A 26,677-nucleotide genomic window follows, 5' to 3' on the forward strand; every position below is an offset into this window, starting at 1 on the left:
ACACATCTTTTTTTCTCCAAGGTTATTGCCCAGACATGGGTTTATTCACCCGTATGCTAATCCACATTTCTATATAATGTATTTTAAAAACTATAACAGCTGAGGTATCCTGTCTGTCCCACAGTTCAATGCGAATGTATTCTTTATTGTTTATTTCCTTGAAGTAAAAAGGTAGAGTCTTGATTTTGCTTTCTACGTAGCAGTGATCATGGTTTGTGTTTGGGACGTGAACAACCCACGGCAAAAATAAACGGTTTCCTTAAGAAAGATCCAAAACTAGCAACGTATATGGTCCAAATACCATTTTTTAAAATTCCACAAATATATCTCCATATGTCCAATCACTTTTTTTAATTAACTTGTCTTTTAAGCAAGCTGTCGCACCATCTGCTTGAAAAGTCGCCACACTTGCTCTTATTTTAAAGCTGATGGACTAAGGCAACGTAGCTAACTTCTGACAAATCAGTATACGCACAGCTCAATGTAACGTGGCAGAGAGGCGGGTAACGGTTACTGCCTGCAATCTGTGCGGTTTGGTTTCTGACCTTACAATTTCACACAGCCAGCATACTGTCGTTATGGAAAAGCTCAAATGTTTCTCGATCAGGGCATTGTGTTGACACAGTCTTTATACATTTAAATAAGGCAATCGGTACTGTCAGCATCATGTTGTCTTATGTAAATTGATGCTTTAGTTTTTGCCGTCTGAGCGATTCTGAATGATGAAAACATAATTATCAAGCAGGAACCAAAACGTTTGGGATTGCAAGATCAAATTGTCGTACCTTCACTTTGCTTTAGGAGTTCCACAAGGCTCCATTCTTGGTTGCACTTTATATTACTACACATCTGAAAAGGTCCAGGTAATTTCATCATTGCAATATTTTAGAGTAGAGGAATTTTTTGTAGGAGGACTAGAAGTGCTATTAGAACAAAGGTGAACACTAAAGTGACTGTAAAGCTTCACGTAGAGCATTTGAACAAGCAGGTTTGACGCACCTCCTTTACTGTACGTATTATATTTAGTACACTTCCTAAATCGTATCATAAAGAACAGTGAACACTTTTAAAAAACGTTTATTTTGTTCCTCACTGTTTACTTGTTAGGTCAAATGCTGTTGGGCTTAATGCTTTCTGATCTTTTAGACACTTTACCGTCAATCTACAGGAACTGCAGGTGAAATGTAGCCTGTTAGCTAAACGTTGCACATTTACTGCATTTAACAATGATAATTAATGCAGAGTGCATTAATACAATAAACTATTATAATAAAGGGTTTATGTGGATGTTCAGCACACTGTCACATATCAACCAGTGAGAGAGCTACTTCCTTTCTCCACTATCATCTGAGGTAACTGAGTGATGGCATGCTGCACTGATAGTTGTCTTTCTGTCATAAGGTTTTCCATCTTCAGAAAAAAAAGAAGTCTGGCTTGTAACACTGCTGTTTGACCCAGTTTAACACCCAATCCAGTCTTAGGAGTTGATTTTAAAACTTCTTTTTTTCTAATAGAAGCTTTGAGATGCTTAAATAAATACAGTCTTTTATTCAGATCACAGTACAAAAAGCCTACTTTAGTTCTAATTGTGGAAACTTGTGTAGACTGTTGAAGTATACAAAAACTGCATAAATTGCAAGTCAGAATCTTAACAAAAGGTGCAACCTTTTATAGTATCCGAAGGCTTTCTATATGCACCTTCTGAACGGATCCGTTTTCCTTGTGTGCTTCAACACCAACCTATGTGCTACTGTACAGTGTGCAGAGTATAAGCGCAACTGGACGTGCTGTGCTTGTTGTTTTGCCCAAAGGCAATGTAGCAGACTCAGAACTGAGGTGTACGCCCGTATGATAAACAAACTAAAGAAATCGCGCTGCGGGTTGTCCTGGTCTTTTTATGGGTTGATTGTTGGTGTAGATTTATACACTTCTAATCTTTAATCAAAGTTAGGAAGGTTTTACAAAGTAAAAATAAGCCCTTCTGTACAAGAATGTTTTTTCAGACATCCTGGTTGATATTTCATACCACATCCCCTACATGTGGCTGTTTGAGGAGTTAGCCGGCTTTACTCAGCATCCTTCGTCTTAAATTCCTTACGCAATTACGCCCAGAGTGCAAGCTCACCGTTTAAATCAGTAAAAGAACCTGACAATGAGCAATGAGCGTGCCTTCGTCTTTTCCCTGATTATTTGTCTGGCGCACACAAATAATGAGCTTGCATAAGGTGGAATCTGGGACACTGTGTGCAGAGGATGTGCCTCACAAGGTGCTGAGCGTCGCTCACTCACAACGTTCAACGTTTGCTCGCTTGTTTAGAGGGAGGCATTGTTTGCGTAGAGGCGGCAGAGAAATTATCCCGACACACTTCCGCCGTGTCCATCTAAGCTTGACAAATGAGGGCGTTCAGCCCGAAAAGTCTTCAATTCTCATTGTTTTCTCGGCTGTTTCTGTTCCTTTAAAGATTCATCAGGAATCCTTGGCACGGCTCGCCGGGACTCTTAACTTATTAAGGGGGAAAAATGGAAAATTGTTCATCAGTTATGTATTGCGGAGTGAAGCAGGGCCCTTTCGCCGCTTGCTCTGGCAGAAATCAGATATGCCCTCTTGCCGCTGAATGAGCTTGTTAGAGATATTTTTACAGCTGAGTGTTTCTCATCACATCAAAAAAACAGAAGATGACATGCTCAGCAGAAGTCTGTAAACTATCTGATTTAAGTACTACCTTCACCTCGACATCGCTCCCTTGTTTATTATTGATGCTATCTTGATCGCGCACGGTGCCAAGTGCGGCGAGGCTTTTCGGCTGCCTCACATGCTCACCATCCACTCAGGCGGCATCACTGGGGTGGCTAAAAGTAACGTTTGAAGACCTCCACCGGGGCGGGCTGGGCTGTGATGCGCTGCTTTGAACCTCTGTCCTTTGCTCTCTAAAGAAAATCACAGATGAGATGAGACAGTTGTTTGGTGGAAGAAGAGGTGCAGAATAAAGTCGTACACTGCCTTGCATTTTTCAGCAGCTATTCCCTTTTCATGTATGCAAGAAGGCTGAGGGACATAGAAGAGCACAGTCCAGATGTTTGATCGGTCTGAATATTAAATACCAAGAAGTCCCTGTATTTCTTTCTGGAATTATTTATGACATATTACACATATATCTGCAAAGTCAAGCCACATTGTCACCGTCAGACAGGTTTTGTCTTATGCCATTTGCTGTTAAGAAAAAAAAAAGAGAAAAATATGGCAGACTGCAGGATTATGTAGACCTGTTTTTTTTTATCCTTTTTAATTCTCAGAGGGAAAAATGGAAGTGGGTCTAATGGAGCTGAATGAGTCATCGTGATAGTGGCTGAAGCTACAGCACCTTTCAAATGATAGATAAGCTTTTGAAAATGTTCAAAGCGCTCATAAATCCTTAAAGCTAAACTTTAAAACTTTCTATTGATAATTCTTCCTATTGAAATGAAAGTTCGTTCTGCAATCCATGTCACAAGTCAGAGAATGGTTTGTGTTTTCAGCATTTGGTTTTTCAGCTGTTTTTTTTTTTTTTTTAAATCAAAAGCTGTTGATCTCTTTGGGAAGAAAAGAAACAAAAAACGTTTGATTGGAAATAGATTTCACAAATCCTAATTGTGTTTTGAAGAATCTAACGTTCTTTTTGAAGAATCCTGGTGTTGTTGATCCATTTGATGGAAAAATCCTGTCAGAGGCACTGATGGCATAGTTACCTTGAAAAAGTAAGGGCAACTCTGTAGTGGGCAGATTGACTGTGCCACTGTTGAAACATCGAATGTTTCTTCAAATTTAATGTAGCACTTTTGAAGCCAGATGGTTTAACAAGTCGGAAGACTATTATTATACGCCCCGTGCAGAACTAAAAAAAATTCTATGCAGTGTTATAAACAGGTTTGTCAGTAACAATAAGTTCCAATAAATAAGAATTCATATTAGCTGAGATAAGCCTAAAAATCTATGTAAATACTGTAAGAATATTGTTGAAAAGTAATTTTTTTATGTTGCATCAAGAAGATTATTATCTGTACATCAGCGATCAGCTAATGGATCGATTGGTAGCAGCTCCGTCCTCCACTAGGGGGCTTGTGGCGCTGTGTTATGTAATAATGCCACAGTATGTAATAATGTAACAAAATCTGACATCAAAATGCAATAAAACATCATTAATACTGCATTACGTGTTAATTGACACAAAATGTCAAAAATCCTTGAATCCAATACTTTCTTTAGTAACAATATTACATTTTGCACCAGTTATTATTAAAGTAGCTCCTTTGTTTAGAAATGACAATGTAATAATGTGGTGCATTATGCAATAAATGATCACAAACTGTTTTCATAATTGTTATACTTGTATCATGTTGTAGATCCTATACATTTTTAAATTGAAACTTCGGTCAATAAATACAGAAATTTGGTCATTTAGTTGCCTGTTCAAACTTGAATCTTTTCAGTAATTTTAATCTGATACCTGGATTGGAAAGACTGGCGCTTTAGATTCCTTGTTACTAAAAACAAATTATTAATCAGATTAGAATAACGCGTTACTGGCATCACTGGTTAGAGGTCAATGGTTGAAAAACAAGGGCCAAATTTCAATGGCGAGTTCAATTGATCCGACACAAACACATCACCAGGTCCCATTAAAACAGTGAGTCAACATCTGTCGTTATAACAAAGGCAACCTGAGCTGCACTGGTTGATTTTCACTGATCCTGGACCACATAAAAAAAAAACACCTGCTGCACAGTGCACTGATGCTCGCTTCGACAAAGCAGCAGTGTACCGCCACAGGAACACACAGGTGGTCTCTGCTATTGAGAATTTGGCAGTGTTGCCTGCTGTGGGTGGTTCAGTGAACCCCTTCGACCTTTGTATTCATGTCACGTGGAGGTGGGGTTTTTTGTTTTTTTTTGTTTGAGTGCTGCTGTGTAGAGTTTGGAGCTAATGTTAATGTTTTGGTTTCTTTGTGAGCAGCCTGTATGCTGTTTAGCAGAGGACTTTATAGGCTTGTTTGGGAAAACTCAGTCATAACGGCAGATCATCAGCTGAACTTGATGGGTTATCATTTTCTGACAAAACAGCGATCCACATCCAAATTAAACCTGAGTGAAGCTCAGACAAAAATGGTGTCAAACGTTTGTGCCACATTTGTGCTGGTTTGTGCAGCTAAAATTTTTGTTTGTGCCGCTATCATTTTAAAGATATTAAGAAATGTTTCCAGAGGTCGTGAGAGGTCAGTCTTCTGCAAATCATACAAAACTGGTGTCAATCAACTTGGCTGTGTTTGTGCAGCAAAATGTTTTGATTGTGCTGCTTTGGCTTTGATAAAATTAGTGAAATTGTTAAGGTTTTTTTTTGATTATATAACATTTGGTTGGGTGGGGTGTTGATCTGTTGACTTTTTAAACTCCCATTTATATCTTCAATACCAAAGCAGCACAAATTTCTGCTGCACAAACATAGTGAAATTGATTGACACCAATTGTGTCTGATTTGCAGAAGGTAGTGGGGTGCTGGTTGACCTTTAATGACCTCTGGAAAGATTTCTTAATATTTTTAAAATGCACAAACCAACACAAACGTTTGACACCATTTTTGTCTGATTTGAAGAAGGTGGAGGGGGCCGACTTCACTCCAAAACAACCATTCATTCCTGCTAGTTGCTAAGGATGTGGACCGTCATACCAGTCAGAGGGAAACTTTTTTCTACATTTTTTAAATTTAGGATTGGTGTGTGATCATCCCTAAGGTAAAAGTGTTTATAGAGACTTTCTCATCTGATATCGTAGCACATCACATTTAGAGAAAATAGTGCATCACTTTGAATGCCTTCTCTTTGCCAAGAGAAGCAAAGAGAAGGTTTTTGCAATAAAAACCCACAACGCATAAAAACATTTAACATGAGGCCAAGAGCTAGAGTGTTTACTCTCTCAATTTCTCTGTAAAAGGAGCAAAAAAGTTGAACTAAGATATGCTAATTTTTACACCTGCGGGATCTGCTGCAACTTTACGTTTTAAATGGAAGTTAAAAGGCGAACAACTCGACAATATGCTGCCTTCCACCATCAGTCTAGCACATTATACCAAGTGATTATTAATGACAACACAGAATGAGTTTCCCCCAAGTCTTTTGCTGAAGACTTAAGTTTTTTTTATGTACCACATTTTTTTCCTCACTCCCAAACATTTATTAATAATGCAAAACTGCTTTCATGGAAATAAATTTTGATACTTCAGACTTCCCCTCGAATAAGGGCCACACAGCGGTAATTTATTCATAAATCCATTTAATAATAAAGTCCCACTCGCATCTGTGGTCACAGTCAAAGCTCTCAGGAAAAGTGAGTGAGGGAGAAAAAAAAAGAGTTATTGGGAGGATTGTTTTCTGGAATCTCACTTATTTATGAAGACTCCTTACAAAGTGCACTCACATTAGAGAGAGCTGTCAGGATGCCGGCGTGATCGCAGCCAAAGTCGCATGCGTCACACAATGCTTCTAATTATGTCGCTGTCTCTTCTCTGTCAGAAAAGATCAAATGAATCAAAGCCTATATGGGAAGGAGTAAGTAAGCAATTATGTTCTTTTGTCTGCTATCACTGCCAGTCAACAGAGGCTGCGGCTCTAAACGACGCCGGAGCAAAAGTGGAGCGAGAGAGCTTTGATAGATGAAGTAATAATTCAGCCGGATACAACATGTTAATAAAGGCGCACCGTATCTCCGTTCGCCATCACTCAAAAGTGACTGCGCTGGTCATGCGATACGGGCAAAGAAAGGGAATATAATCCCATCGTCTAGTAGTTTGAAGATCGCATCTCACCCTGGTTCTCCTCTATTGTTAATGTTAATTAAACTCACGGAAGAGGTGAGAAAGGTTAAAATGACTCCATTTAATTTCAATCTCACTTAATATCTGTAGATATTGTTTCCTGTTTTCGATGTTCGTGCTTGTTGATATTTTTGTAAAATCCAAATTATATCGAGCTTAAAATATATTATAGAAGTGTTCTTATAGTGCCTTGCATACTTGTTCAAATTTTTACACCTGCATTTTATTGAGACTTTATGTGATGGAGCATCACAACGTAGGGTATATTTGTAACGTGGTTGAGTCTGATTGGACGGAGAGCATCTGTGAACATACATTTTTAAACCTTGCCACATAATCTGAAAAGAACCGTTGTCTGGACTTTGACTACCCCATTGAAACACATGACAATACTATTTAATATAAACCATTCTTTTGGTTTATATCAAAGAATGGTATATTTCATTTCCGCTTTAGGTCTTTTCGCAGGTTTTCTTCCAGTACGGCCCTTTATGTAGCTCCGCGTATCCCAATCGACTCTGACCATCGTGCATGTTGAGGAAAAGCGTTCTCATGGTAGTAGATTACTCAGGAAGGAAAATGTTTGCGCCTTTTTTTTAATTCAAAATAATTTTAAAACAAAGTTTAAAAATACAGATATGTGGGGCGTGCCGTGGTGGCGTAGGGGTTAGCGCGACCCATATTTGGAGGCCTTGAGTCCTCGACGCGGCCGTCGCGGGTTCGTCTCCCGGACCCGACGATATTTGCCGCATGTCTTCCCCCCTCTCCTTCCCCGTTTCCTGTCAGTCTGCTGTCATATAAGGGACACTAGAGCCCACAAAAGACCCCCAGGAGGGGTAAAAAAAAAAAATATACAGATATGTGCCACACTTCTAATTTTTATAGTATGAATTTGAAAACCATCTGTTTTCCTCCTTCTGCATCACATTTATGTATTTTGTTGTGGTCTCATTATACAATCACAGAGAGTTTGGTGCTTTTTAATGTGACAAAGTGTGAAAATGTTAAGGGAGATAAATACTTTTTGGAGACTTGGATTATTTAGAACTTATTTCTCCTCAACATATCATTGTCTTACCATATTTGTATTTATTTCTGGCTATTGCAAATCTTAACAACTTTTTTTTTTTTCCTAATTGTGCCGTCATTTTGCAAATCCAGAGTCCCTATAAGTCAAGAACTAAGTATGACACCATCCACTCCATCCATCCAACTTCTTCCAGCTTTTGCTCTTCAAAGGAAACAACAAAGCTTGAATGAACACATCATTTCTCTCAGACAGTAATTCCTATTTTTGATATATTTCTAATAGAAAAAAACAACAATCCAGAACTAAAAAGTAGTTCAGGCATAACTGTCGCATGTAAGAACAGAGCTTTTATCCAACGCGGTGCAGCTCACTATTGATGGCGAAGCATTTTTCGGTGAAGAAAAGCCAAGTCGACATTTTTGGCCGGATCTGGAAGGGATTATCTCCACACTCTGGGAAAAAAATACTCAAGTCCATAGCTTATTTCTAATACTGTATTTTTTAGCCACCTTTCCTCGTGTGAGTTAGTGGCGGAAAAGTCTTGGAGAGGGATCACCGACATACTGAACACGAAAGGCAAATGCAAATGCATGTGCCATTTATTGGTATAAGTTGTTTTCCCTCTTAATATCAGTCTGAGAGTGAACAAGTCCTGTAGAAGGGTGGTTGATATTATAGAGTTTTTTTTTGTCAGTTTGACATCCAGGTAACCCACTTTTGCTTCAGTATGTTTACTCTTTGATTATCGGGAGAGCTGAGGGAAGCACTATCTCTCAGCTGCCAAAACCAGGCTGGCAGGCTGTCACAACACCGATGAAGACACATATACCACCTGGGTGTTTGTATGCCGTACACACAAACTGTACACATTCACACACACGCCCGCATGCGCACGCACGCACTAAGGTTGTGTGCGTGCTTAATGGTATATCCACACAGCGGCAGAAAAACAAAACAAAAGACAGTAGTATGATTTTTTGGAAACAAACATGTTTTTGCTGTTGCTTTTTAGAGAAGCAGAATATGAATTCATAGAGGGATTTTATGGAGTCATGACAACACGAAGCAAACCAGGTCACAATATTTTTTTTATTAGAAAAAAGAAAAAGCAGCTAAGTTTGTGAATCCAATTATACAATGTTAGCATATGGACTAATTAAATCCTGATCTCTGAATACATTCTGGTCAACACAGATGCAATTATTGCTGTTTTTTGTTTTTTTTACATAATAACCCCCAATTTTTTTATTTTTTTTTTCTGTGGTCCTTCAATTTTGCAACAAAACTCCTCCAGCTACAGGAAGCAACCCAGGAGACCCAGTGCCCTATTATTTGATGCCACCTAAGCACAGTGAATTCCCATGGGCTGCATTACAAGGTCTACAGAGATTCACAGACGGGAGTTTTTTGCTATCTTTTGTTTTTTTTTAACAAATTATTTGTAGCAGGCGTCTTGTCGGAGCAAATTGGCAGTTTCTGAAAAATTAGCAAAGGCCGAAAAGCAAAAATTGCTTTAAACAACGCCCTTGAATCACTTTTTTTTATTATTATTTGCGTCCTTGGCTTCAATTTCCATGACTCGGGATGCTACCAAAGATGGCCGCTTCTCTAAGAGTCGCCTAAATTGCATGGTCTCGAAACATATTTAGAATTATTAGAATTAGAATTAATTATTTAGAATCCTTTAGAAAGGATAGTGGCACATCACAAGGCTTATAAACAATTAGATACACATTTGAGACCAGCTAAGGACGCATATCTCACATCGTCGTTTCCTCTCATTGTTTCTAATCCTTACTGCCTAATTTTATTTACAGTAATTAAAGAATTGCAAAGAAAATAATTTTGACCAGCTTTGATCTAAACCATTTCAGCTCTGGCTCTATGTGTTCAGAGTCCAAATTTGTCTTTTGGAGTTGCAACAAGTTTTCTACAAAGAAGTGTGGCTCTCGTTAGCTCCTCCTCCATAAAATGGATGGGAACAAAGTCTAACTTTGGTATTAATGATGATGTTTTACTTGAAAAAAAAAAAGTTTCGTAGATGAACACAAGGGGGGAAGAAGTTGCATAAATGGGAAACAGAGAATGAGGGCAGAATCAACATTTGTTTATTTTTGTTTTGATTGGACATCTGGCATGTGTTTCGGGAAAACTGTCTCTGCTTGGGAATGCTCAAGTCGTGGCACACATGCAATCAGCGCATGCGTCAAATGTGCTGGTGTGTGTGGGGGCGTGCGTGTGTGTGTGTGTGTGTGTTAGTTCCTGGGATGACAGATGAGAGGTTTCACATCAATATTTGAACAAACTGCTCTTGCATCTCTTTCTGTTGAGACCAGGCAGTTTTTTTGTTGTTGTTTTTAAAGGGACTGGGAGTCACAGCGGACATGTGCTGCAGAACAGACATCATATGTTGGAGTGGAGATTTAGATCTTCAGGAGTTTCTTTTTGTCTTAAGTTACAGAGAAGCTTTGCTTAACAACAAAGGAGGAAATGGAACTGTGCAGAAGTTTTACGCCTCATTTGTCGGAGAGCGTTTGTGTACATCCAGGAGATGCAAACACCATCTGGTTGTTGGGTGGGAAGAGCCTGATGTGCTTGGGTGACGAACACTAAACATGACCCACATAGTCATGTTTAACACAGCATAGAGTCTGTTGTTAGAATGTGGAGTAATTCAACTTTTAGCTATTTCTTTGAATGTCTCTTAAAGTACTTCCCTTATGATGGGACTGTAGTTACATTTTATGTTCAACATGTTTGAAAATCTTCTGAATTAATGCATTTTTTTCTCTCTACCTTCTTGCCATGGACACGTATGATCTGAACAGATGCTCCCCCAGTGCTTCTCACTATCCTCAACACCCACCTATCATCTGCTTCGGCAATCTCCTGCCACCCCCACCTCCTCTGTTAGCTTCACCTCGACTCCTCAGACTGGCCCATCCATCTGCTGCACGAATTAGTGTTGATTCTGCCTATGAGGGGCCCACCTCATCCGGGTGTATGTAATTAATGCAGTGTTGACCACTGCCAAGCTGTATTTATTCATGTATTTACACGGACACACTTTATAAAAGTCACTGTTTACGACAAGGTGACTATAATGAATATCAGATCTACAAATAGGGTTCTCTTTCAACAGGAAATTGTACATCTCAGTTCGTAAACCTGGTAGGGAAATGTTACTATGGTTAAAAAATATAATAATAATAATAATAATACTTTTGGTGCTGATTCTTAATTGGGAAACTCAGCAAGTTATTAAATAATTTGTTTAATCCATGTCGAAGTGCTACTCCATGATACATAATATTGTTGTATGGTTGTTGAGATAAGTGGGGGTTCCCTGCCTTTTATACCATATATCAATCAATCAATCAAGTTTATTTGTGCAGCACATTTCAGCACCAAGACAGTTCAAAGTTCTTCACATCATAAAAACACAAAAATAGGGGCGTGCCGTGGTGGCGTAGTGGTTAGCGCGACCCGTATTTAGAGGCCTTGAGTCCTCGACGTGGCTGTCGCGGGTTCTACTCCCGGACCCGACGACATTTGCCGCATGTCTTCCCCCCTCTCCTTCCCTGCTTCCTGTCAGCCTACTATCATATAAGGAACACTAGAGCCCACAAAAAGACCCCCTGGAGGGGTAAAAAATAATAATAATAATAATAATACAAAGTCATTGAAGAAACCACACAGTGAACAATTGAGAAAACCGTTAAAGATTACATTTTGTCAAGTGCCATTGTTACACATGAAAATGTTGGTCAGTGTTTCATTTATTATGTTGCTAAAGCAACTCTAACAGGTTTAGTCTAGATTTAAAGGAATCAGAACCAGAAGACCTGAGAGATCTGGAAGGTTGATACAACAACAACAATATACAGTACAGACCAAATGTTTGGACACACCTTTTAATTCAATGAGTTTCCTTTATTTTCATGACTATTGACATTGTAGATTCACACTGAAGGCATCAAAACTATGAATAACACATGTGGAAATATGCACTAAACAAAAAAGTGTAAAACAACTGAAAATAGCCCTTATATTCTAGTTTCTTCAAAGTAGCAACCTTTTGCTGTGATTACTGCTTTGCACACACTCTGCATTTTCTTGATGAGCTTCAAGAGGTCGTCACCTGAAATGGTTTTCACTTCATAGGTCAACCTGCCCTGTCAGGTTAATAAGTGGGATTTCTTGCCTTATAAATAGTCATGAAAATAAAGAAAACCCATTGAATTAGAAGGTGTGTCCAAACTTTTGGTCTGTACTGTATTTATATATAGTATAAAAGGTAGGTATAATTCCATTATATGGTGTGGAAATAATCACACAAAAGGGTGACCCAGGAAAACATTAAAAGTTTTGTTTTTCTGGTGTTGACAACTTTCCCTCTCATTATTCTTCATGCCATAAAATCTTGCCATATATTAAGCTAATAAAAACTGGGGGGAATCACCACCCTGAGAGCAAAGGGACACACAAATAGTTACAAAAACATTTTTTTTTTTTTTGCTCACATACTTTCAGTTCACCTAAATTAGTGCAGACATTCACTTCACACAGGAACAAAAAATATTAATCAATCACAGCCGAAAGCTATTCTCATGCAAAGTCAAGACAAGTTTATTGTTGTAGCACATTTCAAGGTGCTTTGCACCATAAAAACGCATTTCAGTAAAGAATATGATACAAGCAATAAATATTACATCAGAATACAAAGCATGTACTTTTTGTTACCCACAACTAAAACTGAGAAGTTCACTGTCTGGAGAAATCCATGACAAATATATATATATAAAGAAAATGTGTATTTATGTTTTGACTTTTATTAAATGTATAGATAAATCCATTATTTAAAAATAAAACCTTAAAAAACTTCATTTAGTTGTGTTTTCATGCCGTGACAGATTAGGGCATTTTAATTTGGCACGTGATCTAGTTAGGTAAAACAGTTCATTTTTTAAATTCTTTTATTGAAGGTGAATTTCTCAGTAGACAAAATAATATTTTGTTTTTATAGACATCCTTAGCTACTTAGCATTTTAAAGAAGTGAATAGAAACCTAACATTGATTTTTTTTGTAAATCTTTTCCTGTGCTGCTACACGTTTGTGTAAAACCGTCACTAAGGTGCAGCATAAAACAGAAAACGTTTTGGAAAAGTTCAACTCTGACTTGATGCCAAAATTAAAAAAGTTTAAAATTTGCACAAGTTGCTGAAATACAGCAAGAGGAACAAATCATCTCATATCCTGCACTGAATATTTACACTTCCATTGCTTGACACCTACCTGACTTCAAGTAGGAAAACTGTTATCATTTTCACCTTAGTTTGCCTGCTGTATGAACAGAAGTAGTAACAAGTCACAACGCCTCTGGTTCTTCTTGACACGAGTTTAACATGCAGCGGAAGTAATGCAGGAAAGAATATTAAAGGCATAATTAGTCTTTACCATTTGTAAATATTTCATTTTTGAATTTGTCCTCTCTTCTCTTCATATCAGATCAATTACAATAATGTACTGTGAAGAGGCGAATAAATTGCTGACACTCACAGAGTAAACCTGCAAACAGCAGAACTAAAGTGCAATTCATCGGTTACTGTAGGTTCAAAAGCAAACGTGAACATTTTTCCATCCTCATAAATTCTCTTGGAAGAGATCTGTTTCAGCAGATCTGGTTTGAATGTTGACCTTATAATGACGTGAGTGTAAATATCTCTAAACTTCGTCTGCCACAGAATCTCAACCTTCAGGGCTTTCTGGATTGGACTGAGATATTCAGTTGTAAATCCAAATTCCTCAGTGAGACGCTATTAGATTTTCAAATCTCAACACTTGAGGTGGGTAATAGCAAGTGTTTGACATGGATTGCTTTGGATTCTTTTTTGCACATGTAGTAAACGTCCTGAACCTTTAGATAGTTTACGCAACCATAGCACAGGTATTCTCCCATGAGTTGTTCTCCTCCACTTTGATTTCTAGTGCAAACCGAATCCCGTCAGCTGAGCCAAGATCAGCTCAAGCTATGGATGAAACGTCAGATGATTGAAGTCTTTGTTCATCTTTCCAACTTGTTCGAAAGATGCTCTAAAATGTAAGGCAACAGTGGTTTTCATTGACATTTTCTGCAAATGTCAACGAATGTCTTGGGAATTTACCAAAACTATTAGTATTGGTTTCACATGCATAATATGTAAAGTACTGTTTATCATAGGATTGAGTTGCTTTGAATTGTTTCTGTGGGATGCGTTTTTTAAAGATATTTTGCGATCTGATACAATAGGCAAATGTACTTCACCATGTAACTCTGTTCTGAATTTCTGCATAGATTTTTGTCCTAATTATGCATTTTCAGTGCTTCATTAATTGGTTTTCAGTTTAATGATGCACAATAAAACAATAAATTCTGTCTTCTGTTATTTACCAACTTAAACATTGCTCACAGAAACATCACAATTTCAGTTTTTTGTCATCACATTGTTTAAAATTATTCACCTGTCACAATTTTATTGCCAAATAGCACTCCATAATGTGTGTAGAATTAATGCTATCCTGTCTGATTGGACTCTTTGTGGAACTGGTTGACCTTGTTGCAGCACAATCCACTTTTTGTCTAAAAGAGCACAAACCTGACATGAGTTGTACATGTCGAAAAATGTTTTGTTTTTTCCTGTTCTTACTGGTTTGCTCGGTTGATTGATTAAGCATCCTCTCTGAATTTCAGACCTACTTGGGCCATTATGTACTGCAGGAGAAAGACAGAGAGAAAATTCAAAATGTAACACTTACTTTATAATTCATTGACAATTCGTCCTTCAGGCTAAAGAAGACAGGGCCAATCTTGGCGGTTCCTTCAATCAGAACGGGTCGGTAACTGCACACCTCGTAGATACGCCGTGAATGTGTGAAGAGATGTTTAACGGTGAAAGATTTATAAAGGTAATGAAGCAAAATGCTGAAAATTATTACAGGAAATTATGCCAGTCACATTCTGCAGATTTTCAAGACAAAAGATACTGCAAGTCGTAAATGGTTCTGTCTGCAGCACAAGACCCAAGCAGTATATGTGATGACATATAAAACTTAATCAGATATTACAAACAGCACATAATGTTGAAGAGGTGATTTCTAATACAAAGAAAGGCATTTTTCTCAGAACTGTTACCACAGTGCACTGAAAAACTAGCTTATTTTATCATATTTCGACAAAAAAATATAGTTTTTATCAGAATTTCTTTTTTGTGGTAGTAGCAACCCAGATAGCACAGAATGATTGAAACAACATTGAATCAATGTCAGCCAGAAACATTGAATCAACGTTGAACGCTGACATTGAAACAACATTGAAAGTGGTCGGTGACTTGTATGTTGAATCAACGTTAGGGTTTCAACCATAACTGACATTATATCAATGTTGATTCAACCATCATCTGTATGTCAACTTGTATGCATATTTGTGTTGATAGTACATTGAATCAGTTATGAATCAATGTTGATTCTACATTATATCAATGTTGAGTCAACCATCATCTGACTGTGGTTCTGCACACATATTTCCGTTGATTCTACATTGAATCAATGTTGATTCAACACTCATCTGAACGTGGATCTGCATCCGGAATTGTCTTGATTCTACATTGAATCAATGTTGCTTCGACAGTCATCTGACTGTGGTTCTGCACACATATGTCGGTTGATTCTACGTTTAATCAATGTTGATTCAACACTCATCTGAACGTGGATCTGCATCCGGAATTGTCTTGATTCTACATTGAATCAATGTTGCTTCGACAGTCATCTGACTGTGGTTCTGCACACATATGTCGGTTGATTCTACGTTTAATCAATGTTGATTCAACACTCATCTGAACGTGGATCTGCATCCGGATTTCGGTTCATTCTACATTGAATCAATGTTGATTCAACAGTCATTCGACTGTGGTTCTGCACATATATTTCGGGTTGATTCTACATTGAATAGGTTAGGAATCAACGTTGATTCAACCTTCATCTGAACGTGGTTCTGCACGCACATTTGTGTTGATTCTGCATTCAATCAATGTTTATTCAACCATCATAACCATCATCCTGAAATAAACCACATAAAAATACCATGGCAGTGCTTAAATATTTTATTTAATTTCAGTCTTCTGGCCGTCCCTTTGGTTGCCTTTCAATGCCTCCCTCCCGGTCTGGTGCATAGCGAAACCATTTCTTTACTGTTTCGCTGTAATTTTGATCAGTTAGGCCTGGTTCGAATTGACGAGCAGCAACTGAAAGACACAAAAGAACATCATTACGATAGAGGGTATCTCACATAAAATTTCTTATTATCCCATACCCTCACTTTGTTTAGATTCTGATTCACCAACAGTCTCATTTCCTACAATTAAAATTCAAAGCCCTTTTCCAGTAGAGGAAGCTCACCTAATATGCACTCTTGCAGGAGTGTCCTTGAATGGCTTTTTACTCTGGGAATGCCTATGTTTCTTCCCAGCCCAGTTGAACTGACTTGCCAGGGCATTTCTCATACAAGTTGTCAACATTCTTCTTACCATGTTGGCTGAATTGGTGCCTCCTACTAGAGCCAGTCGAGCAATCTACATCAGAGACAAGTACATGAAGGCATAGCATTACACAGCAGCATTATATCATGTAAATTAAAAACACAGCAGAGACATAACCTTGTTTTGATACTGTATTTATGCTTATGCACTGATATTCCACTCCATAGTGTTCATTCATGGTCATGGATATTAGCGTTATTAACCATCTTGGTCCCAATTTGGGTTAGGTCAAAATTTAAATCATCTATGTGAATAATTGCAAAATGTTTCATAAATAGCACATCTACAAGCTCTGTGACATGTTCAGAACTTGTAGATTACAATTTGTGTTCAAGTAGCTAAAGAGCTAACATTTTGCCCTTAGAAAAAGACTCACACTGACATAATCTACATTGATGCTGATCAGTCTTTCAAATGAATTACCATCTTTTGACGCACTGTCTCTTCAATCAGTAATGACTCTGCTTTACTGAAATCTTCTTCACTTTCAATTGGCAGCTGGAAGGGGAGTACAAGGTTTGCTGGTCCTTGTGTGCTACCTGGTGTAATGTTACTCTGAGCCAAATTGTTCTTAATGAATTGGACATCTCTGGATAGATCCTTCACAATCACAAGAGCTTCAGCAAGCATCGATGTCATCTTATGGATAGCGAGGTCTTCAGGAGAACATTAAGAATCTTTAAGTGCAACATCAAAATAACCTGAAAATGACACATTACAAATACATTATGTCCAATAGACTTGCCTCTCAAAAGCTGCCCATTATTGCTGGCCCTTTGTGTGGTTGCATCTGCAAAACACAAATATTCATGCACAGAAGTTTAAAGGTTAGGTGCCAAAATGACACCGACTTTCTTTAGGTGTGAAATGTTTCCTACAGATCTTTTATAGATAAGGACATTTCTGCATCTAATCAGGAGAGAACTCTGATGAGTGGAATACACAAGATCACAATGGCAAAAAGAAAATACTGTCAGGGCTTTGTGTTATGTTTGCCTTTAAAAAATAATGCATAAGTGTCAAAGCATTTAAAGAATTGGTGTCATTGCTCACACAGATGTGAGCAATGACCACAGTTCAAATATAGACACAACCTCACACATTCAGATCACAAAATGTCTACAAATGTTGGATGACTGTCTTGATACCTTCGAAACCTTGATTAGGCGCTGAATCCAATACATCATTCAGGTCGGAGTTTGCTTTTAAGTGAATAAGAAATGCAAAAACTTAGCTAAAGTGAATTCATTAGTCAACACAGATCACTGTATATGTATGTAGTAAAGTGGGTTACTCTGTGATATATCCAATGGCAGCCTATTTTGTGCACATTGTGAGAGACCAGGGCGATGGTTATACTGCCTTGAGCTGCATCCAGACAACCCTGTAGATATAGTTACATTTCGCAATAGTTTACAAGTGTAAACACAAGATACATAATCTAAATGTTTGATCAAACTAACTAATTAGCCAGAATCACTAAGATACCCATCACTATTACTGAAAGAGTACAGTATCATACCAATACTTGTACTTTGTCGCTGTGGATTCTGCAACCTGTGGTACTGGACACAGTGGGCTGTAGCAAAACCTGGCATCTCAGCTTGAACACAAAGTAGGAAATACACAAAGCAGTGAGGTTATTACTGTAACCTTCCATATGAGAAAATGTGAGACTTACATTCAGCTGACTGCTCTATATTTAAAGCATTGCTTTGACATCACAGTCTTATGAGACTGCTTGACGACTCACCATTAAGAACTTCATCAGCTAGTGATTGTTGGTAGTTGCTAGCAACAAGATCTACTAAGAAAAATAGGAAATAATTAAGAGCTAAAACTATACACAATTAGTTTTAGCTCTAAGTGCTAAAACTATACACAATTTCAGCAAGAAACACAATTTCAATCAAATTAAAATGTCCTTTTATTGGTACACTGTTATATGTAATTTCTTTTTTGACTGTGTAGAAGTGAGCATAGTGTCAATATAAAGGAAACAATACCTGGACATCCAACATCAGGTGGTTTGGCAAAACGCTTTCTTTTTGCACTGCTACTCTGATGGTCTTCAGAATCAGAATGCATAAACTGCTGATTTGGCCTACAAAACATTATGATAATACACTATATGAATATTACAACTGTAGTTAAGATACTACACTTATTAGTCAAGGCTACCGTCTGAATACATGGACACTCTGGCCACTTTGAGCCATCCTTTTAGCAGTGGTTGTTATTTTCTAGTTGCAACGCCCTAGGGAAAGTTATCACTGTGATAAAGTTAGTAATGTACCTGGATATTCTTTTTTGGCGGATAGCTCCTTCATCATGAGATTCAATTTCAGATGTTGGACACATTGTGGTGTTATATTTTGTCTCTCGTTTTTTCGCCTCATCAAGGGTCTCTGTAAAGAGCAGAGGGTAAATGCCAATTTGCATGTCTGCAGTCCAGTGCAGAACTACCCTAACAGCTCCTTCCCAACTCCCAAAAAACAGAACAATCACACCTGTGTGAAGCGCTACTATCATACATCATCTCATTCTGGCCAATCACTATTTGCCTCCTCACATTTGTCTTCTCTGATTTTACATACACAAAACATCTCAGCTGGACCTCTGAGGTACCAGCGCTTTATTATAATTATATATATTGTTTACTTGGTTTAATGTAGCCTCCTAAACAAACCTTTGCATCTGTAATGTCATGTCCCAATAGATAAACATACGTGAAAAGAAGAAAATATTGAGCTGATTTATCTATAACATGACAGCACGACTGTGTAGAACAGCTGTGCATGTGTTGCACCAGTTACTCACCACACGTAATGAGGACTCGTACATCCGTATAGGTGATCCATTTGTCGTCTGGTTGCATTCCGTCTCGAAGGGCTTTCTTGAGTGTTATGTGTTTTGGGGGCCATAACAGCGTCTGTTCCTCAGCTTTAAACCAGCTCTCTAGAACTACTGCTGTCCCACCATTTGGGAACTGTACAACTGACCACAGTGCCTCTCTACTCATCTTCGAAGGGCTAGGGATGAAATGAGAACTACTCATGATATCTCCTTACAGGTCATCCCCATTTCACTCTTCAAAGCCAAAGTGCACTACAGACATTGTAGTTTTTGGCCAGTCAAACATGTTATTTGCACAGGTAAGAATTAGATAAATGTTATTTTTAGGTAATTTATGCCATGATATACATCTCAGTTACAGATACTGCACTTTGGCAGGGCAGCATGACTATGCTAAATGAAGTAGTGGTATTACAATGGCACCATCCATGTCTGGACAGAGAAGGCATTTGCGCTTGATAGAGGCCAGTCCAACTACCCCTATATTTTCTTTCAAGCCACTGACTTTGTATGTGCCAATGTATGATGATTCACAGGGATACATGTAATATGGCTGTTTGTGTCCGTACATTCTGACGATTATATATGTATCCTCTTCTGATTTAATAATATTCTCTATTAATGCAAATCCGTCTCCAACTTCAACACAATTGTCTCCTTTCTTTGTGGACAAAGTAAACCGATGAGTGGAGACCTTCCTGTACTGTTGTGAAGAAATAAACTGTGTGGGGACTGGACCATCAATGTGGATGTTAAGCAACTTTGGATAATCTCTAGAACATGTGGGTCCAACATGTGAGGTTTCAGACAACCTTTTAACTACCTGTTGTAGTGTCTGATGTGGCTTGCGTAGAAGATGCTTAATTTGACCAAGACAATTCTCAAAAGGAAATCCTGATATATTATCTAGATTGCCGAACCTCCTGTATTCTTCAGCCAAATGAGTAAGCTGGTGTATATTGTACACAATTTCATCTTTTCCATATAATTCCCCAAAGTGTTCAACAAAAGCAACCATCAACTTTTGTGCAAAGGCTAACATTTCCTCAGATATACTAGGGGACAGCAACATGTACATTCCAACGGAAAACAACATAAAATTGTCATACAGCTCACTGGGGAGTGAATCCTTCAAAACAACAGGACCCCAATATAACATGAAGGATCGGAACTCAGTAGCTTTCCACCGATCTATCTCCGACAGTCCCCTTGGTTTACGGTTAAACTCAGAAGGCGTGTAGAAACGTAGCTTTAGGAGTTTATCTGAAATGCCTGCTGCAGTTTGGGAAGGAAACTTTGTTGCTAAATGTTTCCCCTTTAACCATATATGAAGCATTTTCCTTGTAACTCCGAGACAACAGACATGCATGTAATCTGGTGGAAACATAGAAACCATCTTAACTAAACCAGATAAAGGGCTCTTTCCAATGTGATGTTCCTCATCAACCATGTCAGAGAAACTGGAGTCTGTCCTAAGTTTATGCTTTGTTTCAGGAAATGTCATTTTATTCATCCATACACCCTCCTGAAAGCATTTGTCACAACCTGAATAGCCATTGAATCCTTTGACCTGCTTAATATAAGCTCTTGCCGGCGCATCACAAATAAAGGCAGAAATTTCTACATTAAATTGCTTACCATTATAAATAATGCCATTACACAATACATTCTGAAGATCTTTGACAAACTGAGCCAGGTACTCAAAAACACTCACTGGCTTGCTTAGACCACAAAAAATGCCTACAACAAATGGGGACTTTGTGTAGTCACATGTCAGACATCCAAGTATGGGCCAAAACTGAAGTTTGGAACTTTTAAATAAAGGTAAGCCATCTATATTAAACTGGATATTAATAGTAGTCATAGTTGATGGTACACACAAACATGCCAACCGTGAAAGCACCCCTTTGACTATTCCAAAATGATAATAATCTCCCCCTTGAATTGTAGTGATGGGCACATTTCTGGGTGTTCCAAGCAATGTTCTCCCATCTTTTGGTAGGGTAGGGTGAAACATTGTCAAAATAGACAGCAAAGATGACAGTGCAACCAGAGAGATTGAATAGGATGTTGCCCAATACTTTAAACTTGTCCTGAGCAAATCATTATTGTCATCACTGTCAAGCTCATCCTCCACTATACTTTCAAAATGTGCTTCTGACTCACCTGGCAAGTCAGTATTTTCATTCACAGCACTGATAGTTAGTCGTCTGTTTAGTGGCAAGTCTGAAATATCTTGAAAAGGTAGTACATCCAACCTGCACTGACAAGAGGCTGCAACATGATATTTCTCCTGTTTCTTCCTTGGATTAGCATTAACTATTAACTTATACTCGGTGAGGATTTGCTGCTCTGTCTCTTTCAATAATTTGTTAACTCTATGTCTTTTAGCCCGAGAAGAAGCCGACATCTTAAAGAGTGTGGTGGTGCTTTACTCTAATGTAGACAAACTGCACCTGTTTACCTACAATTGTCTTCTTTCTTTAAAGCTGTTATATTTAAATATAGCTGGAAAAATAAAAAAAGGAGATGAAGAGATTCAGAATAAAATGCTGCATTTTAATATGCAAGATGAAACAAGCCGAAACATATTTGTACAATTAGATCCATATCAAGAAAGGCAATTATTATAATGCGAAAGTTACTGTTCATTTTAAAATACCAGCATAAGCAAATGCCTCACTATAGCAGGACCAAGCATCCTGAGACCTCACAAAGTGTACAACCCAACTTTAGTGTTATCAAAATCTGATTTAAAGTTAGTTTTTCAACATAATTATGCCATCACTGCTTATTTCCCTACCAAGCTGCAACTTAAGCGCAACACAATGCAGTTGGTTTATAATAAATAGGTTAAGATCAAGGTAGATTGGCCACACTTACCACAAAAGTGCTGGGGGTTGAATAATTAAATTCAGAAACAGGTTGCACCAATCCTGCTGCAAAGGGGCTATGTGGTTGGGACATACCAGTCATGAAATGGGGGAGGTGGACCACCTAACTCCTTTTAGTGACTTCTATGTGTTTTTGTGTCAACATATCACACATACATAGTCAGTCATAACATTTACAGACAAGTAAGAAGATGTACAGGACAGAATTACAACCCAATGTTACCAACACATACTACTTAAATTATAATGTGAGTAACTCTCACAAAAAATAAAAGTAGTTTCACCCGGAGTCAAAGGAGGAGAGGAGGAGAGTAGAAAGGGGGAGGGAGGTTGAGGGGTAGACAAGCCAGGTGAGAGGTGAAGGGTGGAGGGAGAGGGGTTGGGGGTTAGAATGTGAGAGTGAAGTGGAGGGGTGTAATAAACACCCCTCCACTTTTAGAACATTTAGATTACTAGTTCTTCCCCAAATCTTGTCCTCAATCAAACTGACCTGCGTGTTTTCAGTTCAGCAAAACCCTGTTAATCAGATGTCAATTAATATCATGTGTGCTGAATTAGGGAAATGCCTAAAACTTGTAGTGCCTGGAGGACCAGTGCTGAAACACACTGGACTCGACGTTGGCGGCATTTCATTTATTTGATGTTAACCACAAACCATCATTGATTTAATGACACAGTTTCAACATTAGTTAATTGGCTAGAATTGAATGGTTGTTTTATAGTTGATCCACCATCAATTGTCGACCTCAAACATACATGAAACCTTTGTGATAATAATTCAACATTGAATTAACATCGTGTGCTATCTGGGTAGTTCTTTCCCAAACCTTGTCCTCAATCAAACTGACCTGCGTGTTTTCAGTTCAGCAAAACCCTGTTAATTAGATGTCAATTAAAATCATGTGTGCTGAATTAGGGAAATGCCTAAAACTTGCAGGGCAGTGTGCCTGGTGCCGGTGCTGAAAAACACTGGATTCAATTTTGGCATTTCAATCAATGGATGTTAATTGGCTAGAATTGAATGGTTGTTTTATAGTTGATCCACCATCAGTTGTCGACCTCAACCAAACATGCAACCTTTGTGATGGTAATTCAACATTGAATTAACATATATTCCAACAAGCCAACAGCGAAGCAGCTGTGTGGTTGGGCTATCCCACTCATGTAAACGGTGGGGGTGGACCGCTCCACTCCTTTTAGTAAGTTGTAGATGTTTTTGTGTCAATATATCACACACACACAGTCAGTGAGAATTGTTATGAACAAGTAAGAAAATGTACAGAAAGGAATCAGCACCCACTATCCTCTACAGTGCTTAATTTAAATGTGATAACCCCCGCTCAGTAATAAAATGCTCTGACCCAGAGCTCTGATGAGGAGGAGAGGAGGGGAAGGGGTGAGGCAAAACAGCTGACATTGATTCAATATTGATCAGATGTTGATCAGACATCGGCATTTCAGTCATTAGATTTCAACCACAAAACAACATTGATTCAATGACACAGTTTCAACACTGGTTACTTGGCTAGAGGTGGATGGTTGTTTGATGGTTGATCCACCGTCATTTGTCGTCTTCAACCAAAAATCAACCATTGATCAGACTTCGGCATTTCAGTGATCAGATTTCAACCACAAAACAACGTTGATTCAATGTCACAGTTTCAACGGTTTGATTGGATGGTTGTTTGATGGTTGATCCACCGTCATTTGTCGACTTCAACCAAAAATCAACGATTCTAACTATTTTTCAACGTTGATTTAACATCATGTGCTATCTGGGAAACCTCTGCGTACAGTTACAGCTGCAGGTCTACCTGGTTGACACATCTAGAAACCAACATTTCTGCCTTGTATTTGTTGAATTGCTCAGTTTTTTTTAACATAGCAGTAACAACTCCGGTCGAAACATGTCAGTTAGATTTTTGACTGCGAATCTGGATTTCTCATGGTTTCCTTTCAGCACCGACTTTTTTATGCCATTCTCCCATAAATGACAGATTTGTTGAGTGTCTAACTAATATTAATCCTATAGACAATTTACCTCACCTGAGCTCCGTAAGCCTCAGAGCTCCTCCAATACTCTTCGCTGATTCTCTCAACATTCTCTTTGCCAAGTCAGTCACCTTAAGATGACCACTATATCTTAAGTTTCAGTGTTCAAAATTCAATAGATGTTCAAAGCTTTTAATATAAGTTGATGAACTAAAACCTATTTTAAACTTGCCCAATTATTGGTTAGGATGTGATGAAACTGAAAAATGTTGAACACATATAAGAAATACTTTTGGAGGACACAGTACAATGTAAATTGACATATAAAGGAGTATTTCCATTATGATGCAAAATTGCTTTTTATAACGTATGTATGTATGTATGTATGTATGTATGTATGTATGTATGTATGTATGTATGTATGTATGTATGATTTTATTTTATTGAGCTTTATATCATGTTATAACATCATTAATGCTTGCTCATGCAAAGCGGCGCCTATTTACCCATAAAGCTCCTCCAGACTAGCAGCAGCAGTAATTACCAAACACCTGGTAGAATTGCAGGTCTGCTGACTTTATCATAAAAACTACAATGCTCCTAACAACGCTTGTAGACTGCATGGAGAGGCATCGTTGAGTTGTGCTGAAGGCAGAGTGTCTGAAACAATAGGATCTTCTTAAAGAGACAGGCCAATTTCAAGGCATCAGACACGCCTATGATTTGAAGTCAAATTTCTTTGATGTTGTTTCGACATGTAGCACTTACATTACAACCAAAGGTAACAGTTATTTGATTGTGGTATAAAATGGCACTATGTACCTGTATCCCCCTTTAATGAAATATGTTTTTGTCACTGAGTTTCCTCGACTTTTTAATTTAGCATGTAAAGAGATCGAGTGTTTGCTCCGTCTGACAAAAGCATGCCTTCTTCCTGACAAGTTGCTTCACGACTAGCGTGTATTTCCTGTAGAAGACTTTATGTGCAAGGCAGACACAGAGGCAGAGAAAGGGAAAGAAAATAGAGCCATCACTCAGCCCTTTGGCAGTGATATGTTGTTTTCTCTCTGAGTTGGCTAAATGTATCTGTGCCCCTTATGTGTTATTGCCAGACGGAAGCATTGGTTGTAGATCATTCTGAAAACTGTGAAGCACAGGCCTCAGCGGTCTCCTGAATGGTGGTGGGGAAACATATTGTGGTAAGATGAACCAATAACCGCCCTGCAACAACCCCAGGATGTAAATGAGAGAATGTTGTGAGAATGTCAAGCGGCATCACACTTCTTCACGAAACTGCTCCGCGGAGCCTTATCACAGTATGGTTTAAAATGGTACGCTGCAACATAAATATTGCCGCCGCTACTCCGCGCTGCTGTTTGTGATTTATATTCATCAATTTCATGACCGGAGACAATGTTATGCAGTTTCTAGGGACAGTTGAGTGCTTGTAAGCCTCACATGCCGACACCAGCCCGGGGTTAAATGGCACCAGTTTCCTTTCATGTGTCTCTCTTAATCTGTCTGCCGCGAAACATCCCAGCGGCAATATGGAAGAGAAAAATCAGAGCAGTGAACAGACTGCTAACGGCAACGAAATCTGAAATCATCTCTAATGTTGATATCATTTAGTTGTAATAGTCACCGGTGTTAAACTTTCCTGTCGGTAGGCCAAAATAACATGGGACCCGATCCATTTATCAGATGTCATAATTGCGAATGGCTTTAACTGGGATTGACAGCCTTTGTATTTGGGTGTTCCTGTTCTCATCTATCGTTGCCTCGATGCAAAGTCATGTCTGTGTTTTGCATCTATCCAAACACAAACACACCGTGTCAGTTCTGCCCGTGCAAAACAAAGAGGAGCACTCCAAACAAGAAAAGCTTGCCTGGGGCTAGACATTTTGAAATTAAAAGCATGTCTCTTTGTTCAGCTCCCGTTCCACGAACGCGGCAGAGAATGCGAACGCGTCCCACAGAGGGGTAGACGAACAGCGAGCAAGTTCTGTGATTTTCACAGCCGGGGAATCGCAGAGAGTCTTTTATCTATTTCCCTCCATCAGGAGACATCCAGCAAGGAAAGGTAGGAGGATGGGATTAGCTGGAGAGGGGTGGGGGGGAGAAGAAAATGAGAGAGTGGGTTCCCTAATCCTGATGGGCTTTTCAGAGGTACAGCCATCACTGTGGGGAAACATGGAGTGTGCAGTGGGGAGGTGAGAGTGTATGGGATGGTTTGCCTCAATAAACTCTTCACACTTGCATGAAAGATGTTCCACCAAACTAGCGGATTAGTCAGAGTATAATTACAGTTGTGGGACTCAGAAGCAGCAAAAACGTGCGCCGACTGAAACAGCCCTCAAACAGGCAGAGGAAGGCGGGAGTAATGACTGTTAATGTACTGCAGCACCTTGTCTGCGAGTTCCTCCACTGAAGTAACTGTTTTAGTGAGGACCGACGTCTGAGATCAAAGCGTTGTTTATGGATGTTGCT

At 38.7% G+C, this 26,677-nt stretch overlaps 1 protein-coding gene and 1 long non-coding RNA gene across 5 annotated transcripts in view; one reads left to right on the forward strand and one right to left on the reverse strand.

The window, feature by feature from the left end:
* Positions 1-26,677, forward strand: part of LOC114149464 (netrin receptor UNC5D-like) — a 240,771-nt gene that overhangs the window by 103,610 nt on the left and 110,484 nt on the right. The window lies entirely within an intron of this gene.
* On the reverse strand, positions 16,336-18,005 carry LOC114149466 (uncharacterized). The gene is made up of 5 exons (XR_003596510.1): positions 17,971-18,005; positions 17,743-17,832; positions 17,597-17,650; positions 16,872-17,238; positions 16,336-16,481 (listed from the first exon to the last, which is right to left on the reverse strand). It is a non-coding gene; the product is annotated as an uncharacterized LOC114149466 (long non-coding RNA).

This window comes from Xiphophorus couchianus, chromosome 8 (genome assembly GCF_001444195.1).
Source record: "Xiphophorus couchianus chromosome 8, X_couchianus-1.0, whole genome shotgun sequence".
In the NCBI taxonomy this organism is placed as follows: Eukaryota; Metazoa; Chordata; class Actinopteri; order Cyprinodontiformes; family Poeciliidae; genus Xiphophorus; species Xiphophorus couchianus.